The sequence below is a fragment of the Sarcophilus harrisii genome, chromosome 3, assembly GCF_902635505.1.
Source record: "Sarcophilus harrisii chromosome 3, mSarHar1.11, whole genome shotgun sequence".
NCBI lineage: Eukaryota > Metazoa > Chordata > Mammalia > Dasyuromorphia > Dasyuridae > Sarcophilus > Sarcophilus harrisii.
The window spans coordinates 345,312,210-345,324,491 of record NC_045428.1 but is presented as its reverse complement, the minus strand read 5'-3'; positions in this window follow the sequence as shown (position 1 = coordinate 345,324,491).

The following is a 12,282-nucleotide window of genomic DNA, read 5'->3' as shown; positions in this document are numbered from 1 at the left end:
CAGTTCTTCAGGTGTACATGGCAAAGAAGAAAGGTTTTCTCTTCATCATTTCCACTGGATAATCATAAATTTCTTGTTTTGAGTTGTGTACCAGCCTTTTCAATTTCAGGCCACATTTAAGTTAAATGTTTTACAAGTGACTAATTATTTTGGAAGTTACAGTGAATCTGGGCCTCCAAAGGTTTTGTATATAGGAAAAGTACCTTTTAATGACTAGTACAAATGAAAGGATAGGTAGAGCTCTATTCATTTCAATGAACACTAAGTATTTTCTGTGACAGCACTAAGTTATATATTAGGAATAGAAAATATAGGACATTTAATCTCCTATCAAGACACTTAAAATTCATTTGGAAATGATACACATAGATAATAGATATGAAAAAAGGAGATTGAGAAGTCAAAGTGATATGAGGAATTTCAAATGTTAGATATTGCTTTCAGGTGAGACAATATGAGACAGAAAGACAAGGATTGATGTTAAGAAAAACTTTGTGGAAAGTTTGGCATTTGAATTATGTCTTAAAGATATGAAAATACATCAATTAGAAAAGATGGGGGATGGAAGATGACAGGAAGAGAACAGTTTATTCTATGTATTGTTAATAATATGGGAAAAGGCATGGAATTAAGAAAGAGGAAGTGAGCATAACAAAAATAGGTAATGAAGAGCATTTCAATTTGTCTAGAGCAAAGGTAGTGTACACGAAGAGGCATGATATGAAATAAAAGATGGAAAACTTTGTTTGGAGCTAAATCATGAATATACATTTTACTCTGTCAGAGGAAGGCAAGATCATTTCAGACTAGCATGAATTAAGGAAAGACTTTGTGGAGGAGATAGTGTCTGACCTGGCACTTGAAATTTCCAGTTACCTTTCAAGTACAGCTATAAACACTCATTGTATGAACCAGTAAATGTCAGATGTAAGAGATGAATCCAGGGCTTCTGTTGCTACTTATAATGTTCTTCCCATTTGACTATTCTTAGGTTAATTTTAATCAGCTTAAAATATAAAGATAAAGCTTAGTAACCAAGACAATATATCACAACTAAATGGTAAGCATTACAACAGTTTTTTTTAACCTTGGGCCACTCATTTATCCTCCCCAGAGTGTTTTCTGATTTATAAAATGATCCTGTTGTATGAGATGACCTCTAGGATCTCTTTTAGCTCTAGCCCTATGATCCTATTATCCTACCAACAAAAAGCCAAATCCGACTCATAGTATATATCAAAATCTAACTTTAGAATATAGATCAGATGCTGAGGTCAAGAAAAACTCTTAAACTATAAAGTTGCAAAGGAAATGCTTGTCCAAGAATAAAAATGGCAAAATCTTCTCTGCAAGGTTTTAATAAAAAGACAAGTTTTGGCTACCCATTATTTTCATTTCAATTAGTGAAAGTTTTAAAGAATAAAGATATTTTTGAATTGTCCATTATAAGACTGATGCAAACAATGTTTGAGTAAAGACCTTACCAAAGGACTTTGGTGATTTTGTTCTAATACCAAAAACCCTCCAACTCACTAAAATACTTGATATTTTAATGCAATCAGAAAATCCTATCATTTATACTTGAAATATCAGCTTTCCATTAATTTTCTTATTTGAGTATATTTCACTTCTCCAATGTGTTATTTTCTCATTTTCAAGTTTTTAGACCTCAGGGAGAAAATGCTGATAAAATGTGACCATGTAATTTCCTCCTAATGTGCTAAAGACTCCTTTGCACATTGTAGTTACACAACTAAAACCTTACCTTCCACTACAGAGATTCAATCAAGAGCAATTTCATTCTCCATTTCTGCTCATCTCCATTATAAAAGTTACTATATTCCCTTGCAGAGGAAAGTAAAACATGAATACTACTACATATTCCAAAAAGTTGTACTTTAACTAAATAAAATTGAAGCTTATTTCTCTTTCTCTCTTTTAACCAACAAAGAGACAGATTTAAAATGCTCAAGTGAAATTGTGTGCTTTAGGTATACAAGTAACAGTATTTTAAGACAGAATGAAAAATTTTAATGAGGAACAAATAGTTGTAACTCTTGCAACTTTTATACACCTTTAACACTGTAACATATTTTGTAGTATTGTATTTTTTAAAATCAACTACTAGACAGATTTTTAGCTATTTTCCACTGTACTTGTTATTCATTCTAATTGCCTGAAGATTCAATACTTCCCTGAAAAACAACTCCCTAATAAAGTCACAAGGAGTCGAAGGTAATTGTAGTTAATGGTTGAACAAAGATCTGAATTATATCTGTAGGGTAGCTTAGAGCTTTGATGCCTGCTTTTAATGACACATCTACAACTTCTAACAGCAGCCGTTTTTTAAGAGCTTGCATTTTTCCCTCAAGATCTAATGACCTCCAAGTCCACTTGTGGTCACATAGAACATTTCCAACTTTTATTTAACTACTCAGAGCAATCTGAAAATTGGTTCTGCATGCTTGAGAAAAGAAATACACTACAGAATATAATGTCCTGGTGGGCCCTGGGTTGCTTAATTTTTGTTGGCAGTGGCAAGGTAATCTTTGTAGTGTTTTAGAAATTACAACAACAAATTAAAAGCTTCATTTAAAATGTCTGAGGGGGAATATTCCCTCTTATTTTTTTTTTTTACCCCTTGTGAGTCCTTTTGCCACCTGGTTTAATATTGTGTGGGAATCAGCACTCTTAAAATCTTGAAATTCCCTTAGGCTTGGCACCTCATTTTGAAAATGGACAAGTGTCAAGTGCTTATCAATCAATCCGAGCTGAGTAAAATAGATTGGTCATTACACTTACATCCTTCAGCATCATCATCATCATTATTACTTTATTGGAAAGACAATTTCATAGAGGATACAATATGGAAGAAATTGTCAGAGATACTAAAATCTAGAATGGATCAATGCTCTCATTCACATTAGCATTTGAATTCTTATTTTAATAATAGTGGTAATAATAACTAGCATTTATATGACACTTTATGGTTTGTAAAATGCTTTGCAAGCATTATCTCATTTTAACTTCTCAACAACCCCATTTTAAAGATGAGCAAACTTCCAAGGGTCACACAGATTGTATTGAAGTCCAGATTGGAACTCAGTTATTCTTAGTTCCAGATATAGTACTCTATTCATTACACCTTCTGGTTGTTGCTTATTAAAAATGGTGAGCCATATCTTTTCATTTCTTTATTGCAATTACAGTATGGAACAATGAATATTAAATTGTTTTTCTATGTTAATTAGTTTTCCTGAATTTTTTTTGCTTTCTTTTTATTCTTTGGTATAAAAAATAGTTGTTGGGAGGTGTAGGGAAAATGTACAAAGCATGAAAACAGAAGGTACTGACAGTTTTTAAATGGTGAATTAACTAAATTATCACCTTATTCATTCCCATGGCACAAACTACCTTGAACAAAGAGAAATTTTGGTGTAGTTCCAGTTATTCAAAACTCTGTCATATAGAAAAGAAAACAGACATTCATCTTGGACAGAGCAAAAAGAAATCTATCTTGAACCTGATTTGACCCATATCTAGGAAGAAGTTGCTGAGAACTAGATTTTCCCTTGAATGGAAGTAAATTTTTCCTATAAGAAGAATGGATTGCCTTGGCAGATAGTGAGTTTCCCATTGTTTCAGATATCCAGAGGAAGGATATAAATAAGGGGATTTACTTGAGTATAATATATGAGATAAAGACCAAGCCTTACCTATATTCTGTAATTTTGCAGAAAGAGAAGGTGGTGGTGGTGGTGGGGGAATAAGTATTTATATAGTGCCTACTATATGGGAAGGCACTATACTAACAACTTCACAAAAATTAGCTCATTTGATTCTTCAACAACAACAACAACATATATGTGCTATTCATGTAATCAGGATGTTATATTTGGTGGAAAAGCTACTGGATTTGTCTACTGGGTTCAAATACTAGTTCTGGCACTGCCAAGCTAATATGACTTTGGGCTAGTAACAAGCTCTCTGGACATTGTTTTCCTCATTTATAAAATAAGATTTTATTAGGTGATCTAGATCTTCTAGACCTAAATCTATGGTCAACAACTTGACTTGAGTACCATGATTAGACAGAAAGGTTCAGTCTACTTTCAGCTTTTTAATCTATGAATTTATGAACTATGTGTATACAAACTCAACTGTTGGTCCACCGGTACATAAATCCTATTATCTCTTGTGATATATAAATTAATTTTCATGTTTCCTGAGATATTGGGTGTGATTGACTTTACATTTACTAGTGTTTTAGAAGAAATTAAGTAATTTAGTGCTATGTTTCATCTTTTCATTCACTTTTTGTGAAAATGAATGAAAACTTTCTGTATCATTTAGGTCAGCTTTTGCAATATCTATTTCTTCAGGAGAACCCTGTGCCAGACTGAGAAGCCCAAAGCTGCCAGCCCTCTTGATCTCAGTGGCGATATCATCCTTCACTTTCTTTGATTGTTCCTGATGGAATCACACACCTTTGACCTCTTCATGATAAGAAACAGCAACACTATAGGAAGTATAGTCTCTGCTGTTATCTAGACAGTGATCAATTACTATGGAAAAAATTTCAGACCCACATCAGAAAGTATGGTTAAATGAAACAGATATACATGGTGTGCCCCCTGTAATGTTTCAAGGATGACAAAGCCTGATGATCAGACTCTTTTTCTGATTCATCTTTGCATATCAAAAAATAAAAAAAAAATCAGGGATCACTTTATTGAGCCTACCATGTTAACAGCCCTTTTTTAAACTTTGTGGAAGATGTCAGAAAAATAAAAGAACTAAGCCTTATTCAGCAGCCACTTATTATTATGAAAGTTAGACAGGACATACATATAAGTCAGCTAGAGAGCAAGACAGTATATAGTCAAATGCTGGGTTATGTGGTATAGAGCATATAACTAACGTACAACTTCAGTTGTTTTAGTAGTATAACCAAAAGAAATCCAGATTTGGAAATTTAAAAAATGATAACAATTTCAATGTGATTAGTTTTCTTTGTGATTCTATATTTTATCCTGGGTATTTAAATATAATTTGACATAGAGTTCATAAACTTTATCAGATTATCAAAGGGATCCTTGACACAAATAAATTTTGAGCTGAATTCTCTGTCTTTGTCTCTGTCTCTGTCTATCTCTCAGCAATTGGGGTAAAGTGACTCGCTCAGGTTCATACAGAGTAAACGTCTCATGCCAGATTTAATCTCAGGTCTTCCTGATTCCAGGGTCACTGCTCTATCCTCTGGGTCACCTATCTGCCCCTGGATTATCTCCAAATTATTTTTTAATCTGAAAAAGCTGTGATTCTATGGTGCAGGAATGGCAGCCAGACCTCAAACAGCCCATATTAGCAGGAATATTCTAAATATGGTATCTGAATCTGGATGTTAAAAAGTAAATTAATAGAAATGACACCACCAATCACTGAATAGGTGTTGTCTCAATGAAACTGAAACCTGGGAAAGATGTTAGTTTAAAAAGGCCAAGGGCTCCCACTGCATCAGGGCTATGTCTAGTCATCTTGATCTACTGATCTTGCCAGTGGATTCAGATGACTCTGGAGGAGAAAGTGAAGCTGGTGACTTCACGAATAGGAAAGGTAAGGCCTCATGGGGGATAAGGCCAAGGTGCTTCATGTGGGAATTGAAAAATAATAAACAAAGGAGGTATCAAAGGAAGAACAAAGGGGAAAAAAACAAAAGAAAACAAGAAAGAAGCAAGAGGCACTGGGCAGTTGAAGCAGTGGTATAATTTAGGATTGGTGGTGAGAACAGTAAGGCGTCTCTTTTCTGCTCACATGACCTAGTTTAGCTCCCTAGCTCAGATTTTCCATACTTCTTACATAGATTGCAATAATGACTTCCATTTTTATTTCCTGACTCAATTCATCTTCCCTGGAGCTACAAAAGCTAAGTTTTGGCCATATAACTTCCTTCCTTAATAAATTCCTGTGGTTTCCTGTTACCTCTAAGACCAAATATAAACCAAATATAAATAAAAAGATGTATAAGGCCTTTACAACCTTGCTCCAAAATTCATAGATATTATATTTAATATATTCATGTTATTCATATTCATCTGTTTTTATAATATTCATATATTATTCATAAATGTTTTATAATACTTCTCACATACACACACACACACACACACACACACACACACACACCACAGTGCATCCAAAAAGCCCTCCAAAAGTTCTGTACAATCTTCATCACTTATCTTTTTCTACTTGCTACACATTTTCTCCTTGCCTCCATCTCCTTTTAGATAGCTCAAGCAGCTATTCTATGAAGAATTTACTGATATCTACCAACTGCTAGTGATATTTTCCTCTTAATTACTTTGTATTTATTTATATAATTGATATATATGCACATATGCACACACACACACATATATATATATTTATATTTATATAAGCACATGTTATTACTCCTAGTAGAATATAATAAGCTCCTTGAAACTAAGGGATGTTTCATTTTTGTCTTTGTAATCTTAGTTTTTAGCATAGTGCCCACCAGGGAATAGGTTTATAAATGCTATGCCAAATGAAAAAAATAATAATAGCAGTGATTGATAATACTAGTGGAAATTAGAAATGGTGGTCAGCTCACTGAAATGTAAGTTTTCTGATAGAATAAAACCAATTTCTTATAGTCTTCCAACCAGTTGGCAAAAGTTTGAATTGACTATTCATTCTCTTGTTGGTTTTGCAGAAAACATCCATATTAATTAGCTCTGATACAGATTTCATATCTGCTCCTTTTTTACTTTGCTTGTATGAAGAATGCACATAGAAAATAGGAATAAGTTGTAATCAACTTTTTCAAAGGACAGTGTAGTATCATGAAAGAATACCATACTGGTAAATAGATGCCCTGAGTTCAAACCTTCTATTTGCTATCTGTGTGACCTTAAGTAAGCTATAACACCTTGGACCTTAGTTTTATAATCTTCAAAGTAAGAGGAATAAGCTAAAGGATCTCTCATAGTCCTTCCATAATTAAAGCCTAATGTTCACAAAGCAAATTCTAGAGTACTTTTTAAAAAAGAGTACCCAATCAACTCTATTGTTTATTTTTATGGTGAAGGTATTCCTACAACAATATTACTGTAGAATAACTGAGGTTAATAGTGATTCACCTTTAATCATCAAGAAAATAATTACTTTAGAATTGGAAGGAACCTTGTATTTCATCTGTATCAATCCATAAATATGCAAATGGTATAAGACTTATTCTTTTTGGTGCCAGTATGCAGAAATAGGATCAATGGATGTGAATTTTATAATAAAATAAAACAAAACTCCCTAACAACCACAGTTATTCAAAAAATAAAATGGGAAGACTCTGGAAACAATGTATTCTCCTTTATTGGGAGCTCCTCAAGAAGACATTAAGCAGGGAACCAAGATGGCAGAGTGAAGCCAGGAAGTTTTTTGAGCTCTCCTAGTTTTCCTTGAAAAACACATGAACCAAGTTTCTGAACAGAATCTGATGGAATGAAGATACTCTCCAGCTCAAGATAGATAGGAAAACTTTTAAAACTTCAAGAAGGATCAGCCTCACTGGGGTGAAAGGAGTATTCAACCCAACTCACTCAGAGTCTGGTGAAGCCACTGAGAGGGTCTTAATCACAACAGATTAGCAACTGAGACCCTCTGTCCTGGCTGAGTAGTAGAGGAAACTGCTAGGGCAATCCCCAGTCCCAGCTCAAAAGGCAAATTATGGGAAACCTGTCTGTTTTCTGGAAATAGCAGATTAAGCTACTCTCTGAAAACACAAAGGATCCCTGTGTTCAAAGCCAAGGCTGGAGCTGCACAGGAAGCTTGGGACAGCACCCTATTTTTTTTTCTCAGAGAATTCAATTTGCTTTTTTTCTTTTTCTTTTTTCTTTAAACAGAAAAGGAATACAAAACAGAAGAGAACATTGTCATGTGCCCAGTGAAACATCAGGGAGGATTCAGAATATATAACAAGAAATAGCACTTCAAGAAAACAGATATATTAGTAGAAAAAATTGTATTCATGAAAGACTTGGTTCTTCTCAGTGTTTCAGTTCTCCAAAATAATCCCAATAGACAGTGAACATAAAAATGCCATCTGCATCCAGAAAAAGAACTAAGGAGACTGAATGTAAATCGACACATGCTTTGTTCACTTTTTTTCTGTTTTTTTTCTCTCTCCTATGATTTTTCCTTTTTGCTTTGATTTTTCTCTCCCGACATGATTTATAAAACAATGTGTATTAAAAATAAATAAACTTACTAGAAAAAAGGGAAAAAATATATTCATGAGTTTCCATCTTTACTTCCTTGTAAATTGTTCTTTTGTGCTCTGCTGCAAACCCTTTAATTTTATTCTTTTTTTCCCCCTTTCATCTTCATACATACATACACATACACACATATACCCCCACACTTACACATATCTTTCCTATCCCTGCATAACTTTTGCTTTAATTCTTGTAACTTGCCTTGCTATTACCTAACCTCCCTCCACTCATGGATCCCTCCCTTGTTTTTCTTCCCACACTATTTGCTTCCCTGTGCACCTATCCCTCCACCTTTATTTCTTTATAGATTTTGGAGGGTGCTACACCATTCATAGTTTATATGTGATGTTGCCTACTGAACCCATTCTCAATGGAATTTGCATGCTCCACCACTTCCAAGAAGCCTCTTTGAGCCTTTGGCCAAGTCATAACAGTCTTTGAGATGCCCCTGTGGATCTTCCCTATCTGTAAAAACTTTCTATGGTCAAGGTGCTTTTCTGTTTCTTGCTCATTTTCTTAACTTTTCATTTGTTATTTCCTTTTTTTTTTTTTTTTTTTTTTTTTTTTTTTTTTTTTTTTTTTAACTTTTATGGTTGAGCTCTGTTCCTGGGGTAAAGAGGGTGCTGTCTGGGTGGTGGGGGAGGATTCTGGGGAATTGGCAGAGTAGGTGGGTAAATTTTAGGCTCTCCCAATTTCCACAAATAGAACAAATTTGTGCCTAAGGGTAATACAACCTTCCCCTCTCAGAAACAGACAAATCTAACCACAAAATAAACAAGAAAGAAACTAGGGTGGTTAATAGAATACTAGAAAACCTAGATATGATAGAGCTTTGTAAAAAACTGAATAGAGACAAAAGAGAATATACTTTTTTTCTTGGCAGTATATGACATCTACACAAAAACCAACCATGCATTAGGGTATAAAAACCGCATAATCAAATGCAGAAAGGCAGAAACAAATCACAAAAACAATCCATAATTTCATTCAAGATAATGACAATAATGAAATAACATATAAAAACTTATGAGATGCAGCCAAAGCAATTCTTAGGGGAAACTTTATATCTCTAAATAACTACATGAATAAAATAGAGAAAGTGGAGATTAATGAATTGGGCATGCAACTAAGAAAGCTAGAAAAAGAACAAATTAAAAACCCCCAATTAAACACTTAATTAGAAGTTCTGAAACACAAAGGAGAGATTAATAAAATTGAAACTAAGAAAACTATTGAACCAATGATAAAACTAAGAGTTGTTTTTATAAAACAAAATAGATAAACCTTTTTGTTAATTTATGATTAGAAAAAGGAAAGGAAAAAACCAAATCATCAGCATCAAAAATGAAAAGGGCAAACTTATCACCAATGAAAAAGACATTAAAACAATAATTAGGAGCTATTTTGCCCAACTGTATGGCAGCAAATCTGACCACCTAATTAAAATGGATGAATAGTTACAAAAATATAAATTGACCAGATTAACAAAAGAGGAAATAAATTATTTGAATAGTCCCATTTTAGAAAAAGAAATTGAACAAGCCATTAAAGAACTCCCTAAGAAAAAAAAATCTCCAGCGCCAGATGGATTCACAAGTGAATTCTACCAAATATTTAAAGAACAATTAATTTCAGTACTATGTAAACTATTTGGAAAAAAATAGGTAAATAATAAATCCTGCCAAATTACTTCTATAACACAAATATGGTAGTGATACCTAAACCTAGAAGAGCCAAAATAGAGAAAAAAAAATTACAGACCGATCTCCCTAATGAATATTGATGCAAAAATTTTAGATAAAATATAAGCAAAGAGATTATGTAATTTATCAGCAGGATAACACACTATGACCATGTGGGATTTATAACAGGAATGCAGGGCTGGTTCAATATCAAGAAAATTATTACCATAATCGACCACATCAATACCAAAACCAAAAAAAATGATAATCAATAAATGCAGAAAAAGGTTTTTGAAAAATACATCATCCATTTCTATTAAAAACACTAGAGAATATAGGAATAAAGGGAGCTCCTTAAAATAATAAGCAGTGTTTAAAACCAATAGCAAGCATCATTTATTAAAAAAGAAAAGCTGGACTCATTTCCCATAAGGCAAAGGTAATGAATGTTGGAGGAGATGTGGGAAAACTCAGACACTAATGCATTGTTGATGGAGTTGTGAAATGATCCAACCATTCTGGAGAGCAATTTGGAATTATGCTCAAAGGGCTATAAAATTGTACATATCCTTTAACTCAGCAGTGCTATTACTGGGTCTGTATTTCAAGGAAATTATAAAGGAGGAAAAAGAATCCATATATGCAAAGATGTTTGTAGCAGCTGTTTTTATGATAGCAAAGAATTGGAAAATGAGTAGATGCCCATCAACTGGAGAAATGGCTGAACAAATTTGAGTATATGAAAGTTATGGAATATTATTGTTCTGTAAAAACTGATCAATAAGCTGATTTTAGAAAGTTCTGGAAAGATTTATATGAACTGACGCTGAGCAAAAACAAGAAGAATCAGGACAACAGCAAGAATGTGTGATGATCAACTATGAAAGTCTTGGTTCTTTTCTCAGTGATTCAATGATCAAAGGCAATCCCAATAGACTTTGGATTAAAAATGCCATCTGCATCCAGAAGAAAAACTATGGAGACTGAATGGAAATCAATACGTGTCATGTTTACTTTTTTCCTGTTTTTTTCCCTCTCCCATTGTTTTTCACTTTTGTTTTGATTTTCATAATTTAATTCATAAAGCAATGTGTATTAAAAATAATTAATTTAAAAGAAGAAAATAAAGAAGTTTTGGCATTCCCCATCAAGTAAAACAAAACAAAAAGAAGACATTAAATAATCAGTCACTGGGAAGTTGGTTAATGGGTTAAATCCAATAGTATCATACTCCAACTCTGGGATTCTTCTAGTGAACTGAAACTTTATTACAATATCTTGAACAACTGGTCATTCAATCTCTGTTTAAAGACATCCAATAATTATTTAATTATTAACTCCAAAGGCAACTCAATTCCAAATGGATGGATAGTTTATTTTCAGGCATTTTGGAATCCAGAACTGGGGCAATGACTATAATGTATTAGAAGATTAACGCACATTCAACATATACTGTTTAAATACTTGAAGACTTTATAGTCATTTTATGCATGGTTACATTAAAAAACCAGAATCTTTAATATTGCAGTATGAGTATTTAATGGTTAAACTTCAGTTCTTAGGAAAACCTATTTTTTTTTTTTTATTATAGTAACTTTTTATTGACAGAATCCATGCCAGGGTAATTTTTTTACAACATTATCCTTTGCACTCACTTCTGTTCCGATTTTTCCCTCCCACCCTCCACCCCCTCCCCTAAATGGCAAGCAGTCCTATATATATATATTGAATATGTCCTAGTATATTCTAGATACAATGTATGTGTGCAGATCCAAACAGTTTTCTTGTTGCACAGGGAGAATTGGATTCAGAGGGTAGAAATAACGCAGGAAGAAAAACAAAAATGCAAACAGTTTACATTCATTTCCCAGTGTTTTTTCTTTGGGTGTAGCTGCTTCTGTCCATCATTGATCAATTGAAACTGAATTAGATCTCTTTGTCAAAGAAATCCACTTCCATCAGATTACATCTTCATACAGTATCGTTGTTGACGTATATAATAATCTCTTGGTTCTGCTCATTTCACTTAGCATCAGTTCATGTAATTCTCTCCAAGCTTCTCTGTATTCATCTTGCTGGTCATTTCTTACAGAACAATAATATTCCATAACATTCATATACCACAATTTACCCAACCATTCTCCAATTGATGGGCATCCACTCAGTTTCCAGCTTCTAGTCACTACAAACAGGGTTGCCACAAACATTTTGGCACATACTGGTCCCTTTCCCTTCTTTAATATCTCCTTGGGGTATAAGCCCAGTAAAAACACTGCTGGATCAAAGGGTATGCACAGTTTGATAAC